This window comes from Trachypithecus francoisi, unplaced genomic scaffold (assembly GCF_009764315.1).
Source record: "Trachypithecus francoisi isolate TF-2019V2 unplaced genomic scaffold, Tfra_2.0 Contig01474, whole genome shotgun sequence".
Taxonomy (NCBI): Eukaryota; Metazoa; Chordata; class Mammalia; order Primates; family Cercopithecidae; genus Trachypithecus; species Trachypithecus francoisi.
Genome location: NW_022681435.1, coordinates 14,961,627 through 14,980,983, shown reverse-complemented (window position 1 = coordinate 14,980,983; position 19,357 = coordinate 14,961,627). Strand labels below are relative to the sequence as shown.

The window sequence follows — 19,357 nt, the reverse complement described above, 5'->3', positions numbered from 1 at the left end:
GTAGTAATACAGTAAGCCATACCAGGCTGTTCTCTTGCTTAAACATCTTCAATGGCTCCCCATTACTTATAAAATAAAGTCTAACCTCTTTGACATTCCATATAGAGTTGATCACAGTGACAGCTCCCACCCTATTCTTTCAATTCCTGTGTTCTAGGAATACTTAGTTTCCTAAACATAACACATTCTTTTCTCAGTAAACTTACCCTTGACTCACCTTCATTTCTGGCTTATAGTTTGCTACATATATGTCATCCTCTTACCCAGAATTAATATACATCAAAATTTGTATGATCCTTGTCTTTGATTATTCTCCTCTCACTCTATAATAGCTTTCATCCACTTCTGTGCTTATAAAAAACATATTTACCCATCAATTCAATCTTTTTTTTTGTTTGTTTTTTTTGAGATGGAGTTTCGCTCTTGTTGCCCAGGCTGGAGTGCAACGGCACGATCTCAGCTCACCGCAGCCTCTGCCTCCGGGTTCAAGCAATTCTCCTGTCTCAGCCTCCTGAGTAGCTAGGATTACAGGCATGCACCACCATGCCTAACAAAGTTTGTATTTTTAGTAGAGACGGAGTTTCTCAATGTTGGTCAGGCTGGTCTCTAACTCCGGACCTCAGGTGATCCACCTACCTCGGCCTCCCAAAGTTCTGGGATTACAGGTGTGAGCCACCAAATTCAGCCATCAATTCCATCTTATATTTCACCTATCCCTTACTACCTCATTCTCCTTTCTTTCAGTTAAAATTAAGCCTTAGTAATAACTTCTATTACTTGTTATAATAGTTTAAGAAATTCTTATCTGTATTTCTCTCATCAGCCTGAAAGCTGCTTGAGGGAGATAATACTATATCTCATATGTTCAGTGCATACTAATCCCATAAATATTAATTAAATAAAACAAGAAATAATATTTATATATCTAATTATATTGTTTTAACCTAAAAGTATAGGTTCTATGATATTTTAAGGCAAAAAAAATAATTTGTTCATACACATTTAATTTACATTAAACAAAAATATCAAATCTCACCACATTGAACTTCTGTGATTTTGACTTTGGTAACTAAATATTATAATTTGCTATTGAGTAGTTACATGCTAAATAATTTATAAATTGTGCAATCTTTCAAAGGAAAATAATCAGTAATGTAAAATAAGGGAATATAAAATCAATAAGGCACTCAGCTTCAGACCCCTGGTAAAAGACAAATAATAATGTCATGACTGTACATGTTTAAGTGTAGAAAGTTTACTCTAAGTGATATTTACCAGCTGCTCTTCTGATCTGAAAATTAGAATATAAATTCGGTGAAACCAAGAAAATCCTCTGGCAGAACATGTAGTTAAACCCTGGAAAAGGCTATCATTAGAGGAGTAACTACTGTCCCTATGATAGTAAAATCCACCTGTCTTTGCTGCCTTCAGTGGAGACCTTGGTTTATTATTGGTTTAATAATTCCTATTATGCAACACGGAATCAATAACTTTATTCTTTAAAGTTCTTCTCTGATTGTAAGTTGCTATAGACTTCCATTAGAGAATGGATTTGTAATACTAGCCATTATGTGATTACCAGTTGTTATAAATTAGCTTGATAGTTTAAATTGCATATTGATGATTGATAAACCACAAAAAAAGATTTAGAAAAATGTCAACCTCCAAAAATAAATGTTTCAACTACTATCATTTTTATATTTTATTCTAAACTATATATAAGTATAATCATAATGACTTGAAATCCAAATTTTAATTCTTCATTCAATATACCTAAGATAAATAAATAAACAACAATTTTAAAAAACTTGCAAATATTTTGTCATAAATGATTTACCTTTTACTAAAATGTATTTTGTGGAAGAAACACTGGAATATATTTAGCATAAATCTTGATAATTTTTGTGTAAAATTGTATATGACCGTAAGCAACTGTTATTACACTATTCTTTGTAAAATATGTCCAACGATATGAATGAGCTTTTCGGAGAGATACTATGACCTTTTACTGCTTCTAAAAATCATAGTAAAGATAGTTTGCATGAGGTTCTGGTATCATGTATGAAGCAACTTTGGTCAGTATTACGTGGATCTGCAAGCGTTTTCACCAGCTTGGGCTGCTACAGCAGAATAACATTGACTGGTGAACTTAAACAACAAGCATTTATTTTTCACAGTTCTGGAGGCTAGAAGTCTGAGAACAAGGTGACAGTGGATTCCTTCTTAGTGAGGGCTCTCTTCCTAGCTTGCAGACGGCTGCCAGCTGGCTGCATCCTCACATGGCTCAGAAAGAAGGTTCTGGTGTTTTCCTCTTAAAATGGCACTAACCTCATTATAGGAGCTCCCCCTTCATGACTTCATTTAAGATTAATTACCTCCCAAAGGCCTTACCTCCCAGGGGTTAGAGCTACACATATGAGGTTTGGGAGGACACATACATTCAGTCCATAATACTACAAGAAATCAGTTTCCTCACTTCAACAAATTAACAGCAAAGCAGAAACAGAATGCAAAGTTCTACCTAACAATGAATTTTAGCCTAGTATGGATTTTACCCAGCTAATAAGAGAAAATACCATCTTCAAAATTATTTCAAGGAGCATATTACATTTCTGGTTCTGTAATTTGCATTTAACAAAGTGTGTATTTCAGTTTAATATCTCAGTTTTAACACTCTTATCCACGAAATGGGGAAAAACAGCATTTATCTTTCCCTCTCCAATCGGTGCTATGTAAAATAATGAAGTAATATGTACCAGATCTTACAAAATAATAAATTACAAAAGTTCAAAACAGTATCTTTTTTTTGTTTTAATTCCCAAAGTCAAAATTTTGCTTTCTCTGAACTATTACCTCCTGATTATCTAACACGTCAGTTTCAACTGAGGCCCGTGGCACACCAGCCAGACTCATACCTTTTGATTTCTTTGGAAAGGTATTTCTCAGCTGGCAAAACAAAGTATCCAAGATGAAAAGATAAAGAAAAGGGACACCAGACTCAGGAATTACTCTAACTTAGAACAGTACTTGGAAATTCCTGTGCCGTGTGATCTGCTGCCAGTTACTTCAGATTTGAAAAACAGTGCCTTATTAAGGACTAAATGAATGATTGTCTATGGATTTTGGTGGACCAGATATAAAGAATACTTAAGCACTGTCAATCCATTGCCAACCCATTGTCCTCATCCCACACTTGATGTGGGTAAGAATTTCCACTTCTTAAACCTGCGCATTTCTCAGGAATTTTTGCAAAGATTAACTAAAGACTGTAAGACCTTTTTTTAGGGAATCATATATGGACATATCACTGGGTCAGATGCAGGATGTGTTACTTTTCTTAAATTTCAGTAATGTAGTCCTTGTTTTACTGTTTTTATACAGCTCTTTGTTAATGACCACAGAAGCAGAAGTAGCTTTATTTGTAATCTTGCTTCTTTGTCCTAGTAGTTATTTAATCACCCATTACTATTTTATTGCATGATTCTAAGAAAAGAGAAAGATAGATACATGTATTACGATATTTAAGGATAAACTTAGACATTGCAAAACTAGGAATCAAAATAATTGGCTCCTTAAATTGCTACTTAAATGTATCTATGGTTAATTCTTATTTCTTATGAATTAATATGTTTTAAAATTTTTAAAGAAAATTTTGTTTAATTGGATTTTCAGTCTTTGCTAACAAGCCAAAACTGCTATGTCCCTAAAAGACATAACATTCCAGATAGCGGTTACATTTGAACATCTCACTAGCAATCATGAGAGACACATGTGCAGCTGGGTTTAGAAAACTAAAAAATAAATAAATAAAAATAAAAATAAAAAAAGAGAAAGAAAAAGTATGAGTTACATCAGAATAAGTATAAGAATCATATATGTTATATTAAATACAGTCGATAGAACATTAAGTAACAATAATATCTTTGAAGTCATGCTAATAACCCTGATCGCAAATCACCATGATGCAAATGTTTTCCACTTTTTCCAATGTCAATTTTTGCTCTTGCTAAATGTTACTGATATATATAATGGTATTAGCAAATTTACAGAATGATTCCAAAAGGGGCTAAAAGGAGATAGATTATGTAAATTTAAAAATTACTATAATGCCTTTGGCTTCCATTTATTTTCTCTTTCTTTCTTTCCCTTTGTTTCTCTTTTTCTTTCCTCCCTCCCTCCCTCTTTTCTTTTTCTTTCTCTTTCTTTCTTTCTTTCTTTCTTTCTTTTTCTTTCTTTCTTTCTTTTCTTTCTTTTTCTTTTCTTTCTTTCTTTCCTTCCTTTCTCTTTCTTTCTTTCTTTCTTTCTTTCTTTCTTTCTTTCTTTCTTTCTTTCTTTCTTTCTTCTTTCTCTCTCTCTCTCTCTCTCTCTCTCCTTCCTCCCTCCCTCCCTTCCTTTGCTGCCTGCCTGCCTTCCTTCCTTCCTTCCTTCCTTCCTTCCTTCCTTCCTTCCTTTTCTTCCCTGTCTTCTCTCCTTCTTTCTTGACAGAGTCTCACTCTGACACCCAGGTTAGAGTGTGTTGGCACTATTGTAGTTTTCTGCAGCCACAAATTCCTGGGCTCAAGCAATCCCCCTACTTCAACCTCCAGAATAGCTGGGATGACAGACATGCACCACCATCCCCAGCTTATTTATTTGTTTGTTTATTTATTACTTATTTGTGACAGCGTTTCACTCTGTTACCCAGGCTGGAGTGCAGTGACATGATTACCACTCACTGCAGCCTCGAACTCCTGGACTCAGGTGATCCTCCTACCTCAGCCTCCGGGGTAGCTGGGACTATAGATCTGTGCCACCATGCCTGGCTATTTTTTTTTATCCTTAAGTCCTTACATCCTTAAGTAGTTTGAAGGTTATTGTTTGTTTTATGTTTTTATCTTTACAATAATTGGCTAATGTGAAATAAAGAACTTTGGAATTTAAATTGGAGGACCTGGAATACAATTTGAGTCTGCCATATACTAACTAGGTAACCTTGAAAAACTGAATTACTTTCTGTGAGCCTTAGCTACTTATCTGTAAAACTAGAAGTCATGCAAACTTCCTCATAGGATTGTTGCACAGATAAATTGGAATAATACATTCAAAGAACTGTGAGTTGCCATGGAGTCAACATGATGTTATTATTAGTAATCATAGTAGTGTTATCATAGTAGTGTTATATGGTGTTATATGTTTTATTCCAGGAGCACCTGTAATAAAATCCATTGGAAAAAAGTATACAGAAGGGAAATAACAGAAAGGAAATGACAGCAAGAAATGTTGCCTTGTTGGAGGCAAGAGTGTAGTGGATCAAATTTCAAACAAAGAGTACTTAAGATCCTTAGCTTTTGAATGTAAGATTTTGAATCTAAGCCCAGCTCTCGTCATCATTATCTGTCTAATCTTGAGCAAATTCTCTCAATTTCCTGATTTAAAAAAGTAAGCGTGGCCGGGCGCGGTGGCTCAAGCCTGTAATCCCAGCACTTTGGGAGGCCGAGACGGGCGGATCACGAGGTCAGGAGATCGAGACCATCCTGGCTAACACGGTGAAACCCCGTCTCTACTAAAAAAAAAATACAAAAAATTAGCCAGGCGAGGTGGCGGGCGCCTGTAGTCCCAGCTACTCGGGAGGCTGAGGCGAGAGAATGGCGTAAACCCGGGAGGCGGAGCTTGCAGTGAGCTGAGATCCGGCCACTGCACTCCAGCCTGGGCGACAGAGCGAGACTCCGTCTCAAAAAAAAAAAAAAAAAAAGTAAGCGTAATGGAGTTCTTATGAAGCTATGAGAATAGAAAGCAACAATGATCAAGGTTCTAATGCACTTTTAGGCACATGGCATTCAACAAAGGGTAACTATATGATAATGGCAGAAAAGGCTACTTTATAAGCCACAGTTACTCTATTATACTCACATGGAAGAAATACCTAGAGGTTAACACAAGGGAAAACAAATGCTAGATTCTATTGCTGTATTGAGGAGTATTGGTAGTGTTTATATTTTTATCATTATTGAGTGTAGAAAGAGGCAATCAACCTCGAAATCCTCTGCATCGGCATATCGTAGTATTCTCAGAACAGAAAATCTTTAATTCTTCAGATTAGGTTGTCATGCTATTATCGAGGAAACTTTTTTTTTTACATTGTTAGAATACAAAGAATCTTTTTGCCAATATTCTAAATATAACTATTGTGCTTTGACTCTTTTATCCTTTCCTCTAGGGAGGAATGAAAAGGACACAAGAGAGAAAGAGGCAACCATGCACGCATATGATAACTCTATCTAGCTTTTTTACAAATCCACCTAAATATTGCAGGCGCCCTTTCCTGTGACTTACATAAGTAATCTCCAAGGAGGTTGTGCCATGGCAACTGTCAGTACAGTTGTATGAGAAACAGAGAGATGATTCATTTAAAAAAACAGGCATTCTCCATGTTTACAATGTAGTAAGCATGAGAAAAGGACTTTAAAGACTGTAGGAGTCCAGTAAATAAATGTAAACCAAACTTATCTATATAAAATGGTAAGTAAATTTGAACAATATAACCCACATAAAACTATAAAATCATGCCTAAAATATCAGAAACAATACTTTATAAATCAAGAAGATATTAGCAGGTTTTTTTTCCCCTAAGGCCTTTGTGTGGTTTGTGAGGCAGAGATAAAATATTGATTACAGTAGCCCCCCCCTTATCTGCAGGGGATACATTCCAAGCCCCCACAGTGGATGCCTAAAACCACAGGTAGTACCAAACCCAATTGCCATCGATCAGAATACGTTTCTGTTCCTGTTTTCCACCCACAAATGTAATGCCTTTTCAATTTTAACTAAATATTTATCATGCGCCGTGGCAGTAATGTTTACAGTTTGAGGTGCAATAGCAAAAGTAGCATGACTTTTGCTTTCCTTCTTCATAATATCACAGGCAGGTTGTTTCTTATTTTAGTCTTCGCAACCTCCACACATGATGCTTTTTTATCTCCTTATGAAATACAGACCTTTCACCTTTTTACTTTCTGGCTTTTCTTAGGCATATCTAAATTACCATCATCACTACTCTTGAGCTTTAGGGCCATCATTAAGTAAAATAAGGGTTACCTGAACACAAGCTCTGGAATACCATGACAGTCAATCTGATAGTCCACATGGCCAGTAAGTGACTAGTGAGTGGGAATGTGTTCAGTGTGGAGAAAATGCATGGAAACAAAAAAGATTTTAGGCTAGAAAGTGTCAAGGAATATTTCAAAATTTAGTTATAATAAATTATTTCATCCCAAACAACAATACATTTAAGGCAAATATGTTCTCCATAAATTTTGGAGGACAAAAAGATTATAAGAGATATGTTAGCCTTCTTTATAAGTCTTTGCTGAGCAACACCATAAGATTTCATCATGCTACTCATGATGGCACATAGTTTAAAATTTATGCATTGCTTATTTCTGGAGTTTTCCATTTATTATTTTCAAACCATGGTTGACTGTGGGTAACCAAAACTGTGGAAAGTGAAACGTTGAATAAGGAGACACTACTGTAATTGTAAACAACATTTATGTAAACATGGATGGTAAAATGTCAAGGGACTCCATCCAAAATAAGTTTATAAACAGAATGGAATTACTTAGAAACTAGCAAAAGATTTTTAAAATGAAGAAGGGAAACAGATAAAGATACAAGTTCAATCAAAAAAGAAGATTTTTTAAAAGCAGTGGAAAATCAGAACAAATGAAAGCACAAAGTAATGATTTTAAAAATAAGTCAAAAATATAAATACTTATCATAAATGTAAATGAACTGAACTTCTCAAATTAAATATAGTTAAATAACCATGATATAAACTAAACCCAGCTATAAGGGTTAAATTTTTAAAACATTTATAAAAATCTGTAACACAAAGTATTATTATTATTATTATTATTTTTTTTTTTTTTTTTTTTTTTTGAGACGGAGTCTCGCTCTGTTGCCCAAGCTGGAGTGCAGTGGCCGGATCTCAGCTCACTGCAAGCTCCGCCTCCCGGGTTCACGCCATTCTCCTGCCTCAGCCTCCAGAGTAGCTGGGACTACAGGCGCCCGCCACCTCGCCCGGCTAGTTTTTTGTACTTTTTAGTAGAGACGGGGTTTCACTGTGTTAGCCAGGATGGTCTCGATCTCCTGACCTTGTGATCCGCCCGCCTCGGCCTCCCAAAGTGCTGGGATTACAGGCTTGAGCCACCGCGCCCGGCCACAAAGTATTATTTAAAGGAATCTAGTGTAGTTATATAATATCCAAAAATAGATCTTAAAGCACAAAGCTATGCTAGTGTTAAGGAAATTTGCAAGAAAATGATAAAATATTCACCTCACCGGAAAAGTACAAAAGTTCTAAAAAGTGCAGAGAGCAAATGATACAGATTCAAATATTTAAATAAAAAAATTATTTTAAAATTGAGAATTTGACAAATTCACACTCAGAGTGGGATATTTCAACATATCTCAAGTATCGACTGATTACCCAGGTAAACAGAGTATACTAGTTAACAGAAACTGCTTCACACAGAAACTTTTTAAAAAATGAATTCTCTAGGAACTTATATAGAATATTTATAAAAATTGAAAAACTTCCTACAAATTTCAAAGAAGTACTACCTAAAGACTATTTTCACAACTAAGCAAGTTGTAGACGAATGTTTAAACATGTGTAATTAGAGAAAATAAAAATAATACATATCATAACTTGTGGGAGGCCATGAAATTTGTTTGAGAGGGAAATTGTAGCCTGAGATGTTTGTATAAAAAGACAAATTAAGACTGAAAATTGACGGGCTTCGTGCTCAAACTCAGCTGTGTTCCACGGTGCAGAACAAGGAAAGCCACAGAAGGGTGCACTTCCTCCATTTAGAGGATTCCATGGGAAATACAGCATCTCTACTTGTATTCATTGGTCATAAATAAGTAACATGCCTTTACTTCGCTACAAAAGAGGCTGAATTTTTTTCTTTTGCTTGCACATTGTATCTTAACAAAATTAAGAGGCTCTTACTCCAGGATGAAGATAAATTTAGGTTAGGCAAACCCTGCCATCCAGCTATCCTGAAAAGTTTTCAATTCACCCAGGCAAGCTCTTATCTTTCTTGCTGAAAGGACTTTACTGGTTTTCTGCTTGTTTCTTCTCATTATTCATCTAACTCCTATTCGTATTTCAGACCTAAATTTAGACATCACTTTCACTGGTACCCTGTTATGACACCAAAATCAGCTTTAGCATTGGTCCTTGGGTTCCCATAGCACCACGCATTTGCTTTTATAGTGACAATGTGACACTGGGCGATGGCTATATCTTTCCTTTGCTGGTTCTTACACCTTACTGTGTAGTCCTTGAAGATTCCTGTTGTACAATTACAAGTCTTTGGAAGGACTGGATAAATGAATGTATCAATGATACCTAGTACAACAAAAGTGTTTAATAACTCATGAGAAAATTTCTCTTCATTCTTGAAATAAAGTAATACAGTGTCCTTCTCTTTAGGAGCAAGTTTATTTTTATCTTACACCTAGCAAGTCACGTAATTAACTGTGTTCATCTCTTTCATATTGGTGGTATTCTAGTTTAAAGCTTGTATTCTAATTTAAACTCCTCTATATTACAGGTCATTGGGGTGTGAATTTTGTACACTAACATTACTTACATATTTTATTTTTACTTTAATTTGTGTCAGGCTACTTTACTTATTTTTGTTAACTTTACTTTAAGACAGTATTTCATGTAAATAGTTTAAAACCAAACTGTGCTAAATGGCTCTGAGAAGGCACAAATTGAGATGGAGCTTAGTGTGCAGGAGGTTTATTAGGAAATGCACTTGAGATTACAACTGTGAAATGGAGAAGGAAGGACAATTTGGCAGAAGGAGACTACCTCAGTATTCTGGAATTGAGATGGCCCCTTCCAAGTTGAGGTGAGATAACTGTGCCTTTATACCCCTGCAGTGATCAGTCTTTTGATGCAAGTTGCCCCTGAAACTCCAAACAAAGCAGTTTTCTTCATCAAATGTAACCCCCAAAGAGGGGTGAGGGCTGAGGGGAATGTTCTTGCAGAACTCTCAGAAGTGTGGTCATCTGTTTGGTCCATAATAGCATGGTTGCTCTGTGGGTCGACAATCCAGCTGCCACCCGAGACTTCCCTAAATCTTGAGTATTGTATATCCTCTTTTCTCTTTTGGTTTACTCCCTCATTTTGGCAAAAATCTACATTCCATAGAAAGGACTTATAAAAATAAATGAATACTTTACAGATCTAAAACATTTTTAGTTTGTACAAAACCCTGATTGACAATTTGAATGTGTATAGAATTCTATACTTAGCATCATCTTCAAAAATTGTAAGACATTGTTCCATTGTCTTCTGGCCCTCCACATGTCTGTTGAGAAGTCTGATGTCATTCTTAATCTCATTTTTTTTGTATGTGACTGTCACCTCTTCCCTTCACCTTTACTTCTTCCCTTGACCACTAGAAGCTGTTAATGCTGGTAAACTAAAATATCACGGTGTCTTGCTACATATTCATGTCTATTATTTGAGCTGAGTACCCAATGAGTCCTTTAAACATGGAAACTCATGTCTTTAAGTACATATGAAATTTTATTGATTACTGTGTTAAACATTTTCTTCTTTCTCTTACCTCAATTAGCTGGCTCCACAAGTCTTATTTTTAAGATATTAAACATACTAGACTGGTAATAAAATTCCTTTATTTTTCCCCAATATTTTACATAACTTTTTCTTTCTTTATTATGTGCTGTGAGTTTCCCTAAATATCGTTTTCAGCCTTTCTCTTGAGCTTTTAATAGTGTTTTCATAGTTTTAATTTTCAGAAGCTCTTTTCAAGCCTGAGTGTATCTCGGTGGTTTTTTTTTGTTTTGTTTTGCTTTTGTTTTGTTAGGTAGGGGTGGCATTCTGTTGTTATTTCTTATTTGAAAGATCATTTCATCCATTTGGGGTTTTTTTAGTTTTTTTTTTTTTTTCTCTCTCTCTTTATAGATTTGCTTGTTTAAAGTTGTTGTATTTTTTATTTGTTAAGTTTGTTTTGCTCATTTCTTACTATAGGGATGGGGAAGGATTTGGCATATAAGGAACCACCAAGTCTTAAAAAGGCTTTCAAATAACCCCTCTGCCTCATTCATGTATGAAACAAGCATTTAATCTTCCCGGGTCCCAGCAAGAAGCCAGGAGCTATTTCTCAAAAAAATAAAAAGAATGACTTAGTTTTAAAGCTATAGATATCATGAATTTTTTCTCTTATCAGAGCTTATCACAATCTCTTCTCCACTTAGCATCCTAAGCTCCAGCACCATTGGATTTTGGGGGTCATAACCACCAATTTACAGTGATGCTTACATTATAGATTATAACAGCTACAGAGGTCTTATCTCTTTGTGAGTCCTACTGATAATGGTGTGCTAGAGTTTTCCAGCATGCTATCCCTGTATAGATTGTGTTAAACAATCTATTGTCATTCTTTTCTCTCATGGAAATATCTTAAATAATACTGATTCTTACTGCAGCACAAGCATGTTTAACTTGTACAATTTTAAGATCATATTTGATTTGCTAAAATATTGTGTTTATAGAAACCAAACCAAATTATTTATATATTACATATATACATATATAATACATACATATAGAATACATATATAGCTACATATATAATACATTATAAATCTACATGTATAATACAAACATATACATATATGTCTTCAGCTTCAAGTATCAACATCAATTTTGTATACCTTAAATAAAATGAAAATGTATTTTTAACATGTTAATACTTCTGGACTCTAAGAGAAATAGAAGACTGGCTTGTAATATAGGCACAAATCAAGACACCACCATAAAGCTGAGAAGAGGTGAAAAGGCCATCTTTTCAAAGTCTGCAGAACACAGCTACCACTGCTGTTTTTGTAAACGAATTCTAACCATCTCTTGTCTTTCTAATATTTGTTCAAGGGCTAAAATTTCCAGTTGGAGCTTCCAGTTGGCCAGGCACATGTGATTTGCTCATGCACTGACTTTGGGGACAGAAGTGAGGTAAGGTATAACCTTTCCTCTTCAGAACATTAAATTTACACCACAACAAATTCTTCTGAAAGAGGAAAGCATATTAGAAGCTATGTAGCAAAAGTAAAGTTCCAACTAGAGCTATAATTTTTCTTATTATTTTTTCTTTAAAATCTTAAATATTATTTAATGTTTAATTTGTGAGGAAATAAGTAGAGCAAAATAAAATAGAAAAAAGGAAATAATAATATCTAGCAAGAATTAATATAAAGCAATAAAAAGTTATACTCATTTTATATAATTTTCTTCACACCAGTATGTATTTTTTAAAATAGCATTAGTTGTTTTTTAAGAGAAAATTCCATCTGGTTGACCAGTTTGTTATGTATAGTTTTACCCAATAAAATTATTCTTCCTTTTCCTACTCTGCAGTTTGGGATCAATTTCAACAGCTGTTTTAGATTAAGTCTATTTTTGAAATAATATTACCAAGAGGAAAGAGACATTTTATCTTCTAAGGATTCCTTGGAGAGGCAAGAATGTCAACAGTCATACATAAAATCATAGCTTTCACTAGAAACTACAATCTTACTAAAGACAAAAAGGCCATTTTTCTTCACGCAAGCTAATATCATGTCCTTATTATGTAAGCAAGCACAGTATATTCTTTAAAATGTCAGGGATAAGGAGAAAAAAATTCAGAACATACTGCAATTATAATGTAACAGAATGTATTTCAATTCGGGCTGTAGGCAGGCTTCCTAGTAATAGTTAAGCCTTTTCTGATGGATGTAGGGCACATTTCTAGATAAAAAAATGATGGAATTGACACTTTAAAGGAGGTAACACTGGAGCAGAGGCTTGACCACCACCCAGTTCTCACCAGCACTCAGGATGCTCTTAGATGGGTTACCCACACGCGCACAAACATGTGCACACACACACACACACACATGCACACACACCCCAGATACAACATTCCAAACCATGAATATGCTATGCAACACTGCATTAACAGGACATGCCTGTAGTGGCACATAACTTGGCCTAGAAAATACTGGGGACATCTGCATTCCCTTTTCTTATTGAATTGACTTACTTGGCTTCTGAGTTTTCCCAGAAGTAACACTTCAATATCTTTTCCATTTCTGTCTTGATCATTGTTTGTGTACCAAGTATAGCAGCTGTACACATTTGGTACCCTACTGCAAAACTCCACGCAGAGTCATTTAAACATAAAGATTACATTGGCCATGCCTTCTCTTGCCTTTTAGAAGTTTACAACTAGTGTTGCCTACTATATGTGGCAGACCTGGTCATCAGTCTACGGAGGATATTTTCTTATTAAATCAATGTTGGCAATTTGCATTTTAAAACATTATTGAAGTATGCATATTTAGTAGAATAAATAGAAGATAACTTTCTCTTACAGAGTTATTGAATCTCTTCCTTATCTGTTATATTGCCTTTCTTACTTCAATTTGTGAGTGTTTTCTTTTGTATTGATAGAATAGTTCAGAGAACCATCTATTTATTGTTTAAGGGCTTTTGTTATATTTCTTTTAGAAGCTATAGATACTATTAGATTAATTTACTGTAGACTAATTTATTGATATAAATTTAACAATTTTAATATCCTAAGTAATTTTACTCATCTTCATTTTTTATTTCTTTTGCTCTTATTTCTTTGCCTGAAATAACTTAGTGATTCAAAATAATACTTACAGAAAATCTTCCATGAACCATATATAAACTTTGCTTGATTTTTTAAAAAAATTTTGATAATTAGACTATTTAAAATTTGTATTTATATCTATTTAAATCTTTGGCTAAATCTCATGTATTTTAATATTTAGAATTATCACATTTTCTTATTTTCTTAATAGTGTTGATTGAATAGCTCTTTTATCTATACTTTCATAATTATTTAGAACAGTATGTGAAATGTTTCAAGCATGTGTATTTTTATACGTTAAATATAGCAACTCTATATACTATTTCTATTATTTGTAATTTATGAAATTATTTTATTGGTCCTCTACATGATTGATTCCTATAGTTTTCTATGGCTATTGGTAAGAAAATTGATTTCTCCAATATTGAGTTCAAATTTTTAATTTGATCACTAATACAATTTTGTAATCAATATTTTTAAAATATTATTTTTGTCTTAAATATATTATGGATTAATTACATGGATACATGACAGCTGCCATTTCAGTTACTTTTCTAACAATTTTGTGGCAGATTTTGCTTTACATATTTCATTCCATATCAAGCAAAATAGAAATATTTGTAGTTTTTATATTTGTACTTTACATTGTAGCTTTTATAAATATAAAATATCCCTATTCTATTTCTTATAATAAAATTGTAAGAATCTCTTTCATGTGTAGAGAAATGGAGATTACCTTCTTTTGAAGTATGGAATTTTTCATAGATTCCATGCTTGTTTTCTGTTCCATTACAACTTTTCAGTGCTTGAGCCTGCCCACATCAGTCACAGCAGGGCCTGTCTCCAAGTCCAGAGGTCCAGCAGGCTGAGCTAAATAATGATGAATTAGATCCTCATGCAAACCATAGCCAGGAGCTTAGTGACTATAACAAAGACTTGGAGAGGTTTTCTGGGGAGCACATCCTCCCATAAGCCTATTTCTCTCTTTGAAGGAGATCAGGTTTAAGACTTTCTCTGCTTCTAGGCTCTGCATAGTTTTCTAAATGCCAACTATGCAAGTTACTTGCATTTTTCAATAAATCCAAGTGAAAGAATAGAGAAAAACTTTAGAAGTGTTTAATCTGATGGTCTCCATCTTATTCCATGCAGGTTGCTATAACAGAATACCATAGACTGGGTGACTTATAAACAACAGAAGTTTATTTCTCACAGTTCTAGAGCCTGGGAAGTCCAAATGTTAGCAGTCAGTGTCTGGAAAGGGCTCATTTCCTCTTCCTTGACTTCTACCTTCTCCCTGCATGCTCACATGGTGGAAGGAGCTAGAACTCTCTCTTAAGCTTCTCTTATGAGAGTACTGATCCTATTCATGAAAGCTCCACTGTCATTATCTAATCACGTACCAATGGCTCCACCTCCTAACACCATCACATTGGGAGTTAGGATATCAGCATATGAATTTGAGGAGACACGTTCAGTCCATAACAGTCTCCCTAGCCCATCTTTGCTTCCAAACCTCTCCCCTCAATTTCTTTTCTTTCCTTTTCTTTTGTTTTCAATAGAGACATTGGCTCACTCTGTCACCCAGGCTGGAGTACAGTGGTGGAATCACAACTCACTGCAACATCAAACTCCTGGTCTCAAGCAATCTGTCCACTTCAGCCTCCCAAATTTCTAGGATTACAGCTGTAAGCCACCATGCCCAGCCCTCCCCTCAAATTTTGTACTATCTGGAATGTTCAGCCACCACTGCTGTCAGCATATCCTTGTCTCAGAGACTCATACCACTTCTATGTAGGCTTGCTCAGTTCAGTTACATTCATACTAAATTTAGCAGCAATTCCTCTAGTTCTCTAAAATGTGGAATACACAAACCTCTGACTGATTTCCAGTGAACATGCAGAATTTTCTGCCTTTGTTTTAACTACTGGATGTTTAAATGGGATTTTAAAAGACAAAAAGAGGGAATTATTTGTGTTCCTTTCATTTTGCCAAAAGTCTTGCTATTGCTTTTGTCATAATTTTGGTTGTAAACCTCCTCAAATATTTTGTGAAATAATTTACACCCAACTGAAAAATAACTCTTACAAAAAACTTTAAGAAAATTAATATGCTTTTTCTGTTTTCCAAAAGAGGAAACTGCTATACAGCAGTATTGACAGATTGATTACAATCAAAAGGCTTTGAAGAAGAGCGAGAGGAATTGAGTTTTAACCTGTCTGTACATACAGAGTGCTTAAAAAAGAAAATAGAATATTTGAATCATGTTTGTTTTTTAAAAAAATCATTCCATGTTTTTACAATTTTAGTATGTATATATTAATATACACCACATAAAAAGATAATACTGGCTGGGTTTGGTGGCTCATGTCTGTGATCCCAACATTTTGAGGGGACTAGATGGGAGAACTGCATGAGCCCAGGAGTTCAAAACCAGCCTCAGCAGCAAGGCAAGACCCAATCTCTACATTTTTTAAATAAAATAATAATTAGCCAAATGCAGTGGTGTACCCGCTGGTCCTAGCTCTTCTGGAGGTAGAAGTGGGAGGATCGCATGAGCCTAGGAGGTTGAGGCTGCAGTGAGCCATGATCATACCACTGTACTCCAGCCTGGATGACAGAGTAAAACTGTCTCAAAAAGAGAGAGAGAGAGGAGAGAGAGAGGAAAGGAGGGAGAATGCTATGTTTCTTATCTTTGTATGTGTGGTAATGTGTGTGGTATGTGAGGTGTGTATGTGCATATGAGTGGAAGTGGTTGAGATCATCTGCAATAAGCTTGTTAACTGGTTTGTATCACTCGTATCTTTATCCTCAAGACTGGAGATATCTAAGTTTTCATAAGAGATCATCAGAAGAATGATGATCGCTGAGAAAACACATCCACAAAATTCCAAAGAATATCTGGTGAGATTATTTTAAAGAAAATATTTCTCATACACAAAAAGTGTAAGAATTGACATAGTAAATATTCAGGCACTCACTAATCATTTAAGAAATAAAAATTGAAAAATAATGCCATGAAATTATCTGCATTCCCCATTCTTTTTTTTTATTTTATTTTTATTAAGCACTACATAACACGTTGTATGTTACATAACACACTGTATAACCTTCTAGCAGGGGTAGATGGCCATAACTGAGTTGTTTTTTCATCAGTCAGGAAAATGCTTCCTTAATCAATGTTCTCCAAACCCTTTGACACATAGTAACGATCAACTCCAGAGATGCGCCTATGTCTTTCCATCAGATTCCAGTGATACCCAAAATGAGCAACCCTTTTTACCTTGCCTCCGTTAGTGAACCTCTGGATGTACGCAGTAGCCACTCCTGGAATAAACAAGCACACGCCCATGGTGGCGAGTCAGGGGAGAATCCCGAACCACATCTCTGCCCCGTTACCTAGGCCAAAACCCTACTTCTGGGCCCTTGAAAGGTGACTGGGCTTCGGCTCCCTTCCCAATCGCACTCCCCATTCTTATTCCATTTCCCTCCTTCTATGCTTTTCTCTGCCACACATTGCCAGTCAAAACCACTATTCTGAGTTATTTGGAGTTTATCATCCTATGCATGTTGCTATACTTTTACTACATAAAATATACAGAATCTGCTTTAGCTAGGTTGAAAAAGGGATGTCTTACTACATATTAAATAGCTTGCAATATAGGAAGGGCCAAAGCACTCGACTTAGGCTATGCTTCCAGGAATGTCTCCAGAACATTATTACCTACAAAGCATTTGGGTAATGTGCTATCATTGCTGCCAGAAGTTGCTAACAGAGGAGGTTACTATCCATAATGCTGATGAAAGAATTGAAAACTACTCCTTTGGGAAAACAGCTGTATGAAGCTGTCAAATTAGGAAATTTCTGTCACCACGCTGACTACAAAACTACCAGACAGTAAAATGGATGCCTAGCACTCAGCCTGTTTGCTCATGCTCTAGATTTTATATTCAGGTCTAATCTCATCAGGATGCATACAATGAGAAAATCTTCGATTGTATCTGGAACTCTAGTTCAGGCAGTCAGACAAGGGGTTAATGTTCAAATTATATAAGGGGATTCTACAGCTTAATAGCAACATACGTACACACACACACACACCAGTTTAATAACGAACAAAGTACTTAAATAGATGTTTCTCCAAAGAAGACATATAAATGGCCATCAAGTATATGAAAAGGTGCTCAACACCACTAATTATCAGGGAAAGGAAAATAAAAATCACAATGAGATATTTTCTCACATTTGTTAGGCTATTATCAAAAGCAGAAAAGATAACAAGTATTTGTGAGCATATAGAGATATTGGAACCCTTCTAACAGGGTTGGTGGAAATTTAAAATGGTGAAATGACTAGGGAAAACAGAACAGAGGTTTCTCAAAAAATTAAAAATAGAGCTACTATACGATTCAGCAATCCCATTGCTGGGTATATAACTAAAAGCATTAAGATGAAGATCTCAAAGAGACATCTGAACTCCCATGTTCACTGCAACATTATTCACAATGGCCAAAACCCAACAACCTAATGTCCACTGACAGACGAACGGAAAAAAATGTGATATATACATATAATGGTGTATCACTGTATTCAGCTTTGAAAAGAAGAAAGTCCTGCCATACGTGACAACCCAGATGAATCTGGAGTACATTATGCTAAGTGAAATAAACCAGTCACAGAAGGTGAAATACTGCATGATTCAACATACATAAAGTGTCTATAATAGTCAAACTCATAGAAATAGAGAGGAGAATGGCAGTTGCTAGGGGCTAGATGGAGACAGGAAGATAGAAAATTGTTGCTTAATGGGTATAAAAGGTAAGTTAGGCAAGATGAATAAGTTTTAGAAACCTGCACAACACCAGGCCTACGGCTAACAATACCATATTATGCACTTTAAAAGTTTGTTTCCAGGATATAATCCTGCAGAACATTATGTTAAGTAAAATAAGCCAGGCACAGAAAGACAAATACTCTGTGTTCTCTCTCATATGTGGGAGAGAAAAAAATAAAAAGATCTCATAGAAGTAGAGAATAGAATACTGTTTACGACAGGATGGGAAGGGGAGCAGAGAAAGAGAAGAGGAAAAGAATGGTTAATGGATACAGAATTATAACTAGATAGAAGGAATGAGTGCTAGTGTTCTACAACACTGTAGGATGACTATAGCTAATAACTTCCTGTATATCTTCAAACAGTTAGAAGAGAGAATTTTGAATATTCCCAGCACCAAGAAATGACAAATGGTTGAGATGACGATGTTCTCATTATGCTGAATTGCTCATTACACATTGTATCCATGTATCAAAATATCACTCTGTACCCCATAAATGTGTATGGTTATGACGCGTCAGTTAAAACATAAATAAATAAATATAGATCTTATGTCACATGTTCTCACCATAAAAAGTGGTTATATAAGGTGATAGATGTGTTTATTACCTTGATCGTGGTAATGATTTTTATGGGAATATCTATATGTCCTAAATTATAAAATTGTATACATTAAATATGTACAGTTTTATATATCACTTATATTTTAATAAAACTGTCAATTTTTTTTAAAAAAGATGATAACCCAGTAAGGATATAGAATCTGTGTGGACGAAAAGAAAGAAAAAAATACTAATTTAGGGATAAAATTTAAACACTGAGGTATAAGACTCAAAAGAA

General features: G+C 35.0%; 1 protein-coding gene and 1 pseudogene across 1 annotated transcript in view; both read right to left on the bottom strand.

The window, feature by feature from the left end:
• CCDC102B (coiled-coil domain containing 102B) overlaps nucleotides 1–19,357 on the bottom strand; it is a 353,588-nt gene that overhangs the window by 301,055 nt on the left and 33,176 nt on the right. The window lies entirely within an intron of this gene.
• Nucleotides 16,740–17,067, bottom strand: LOC117062152 (annotated as a pseudogene).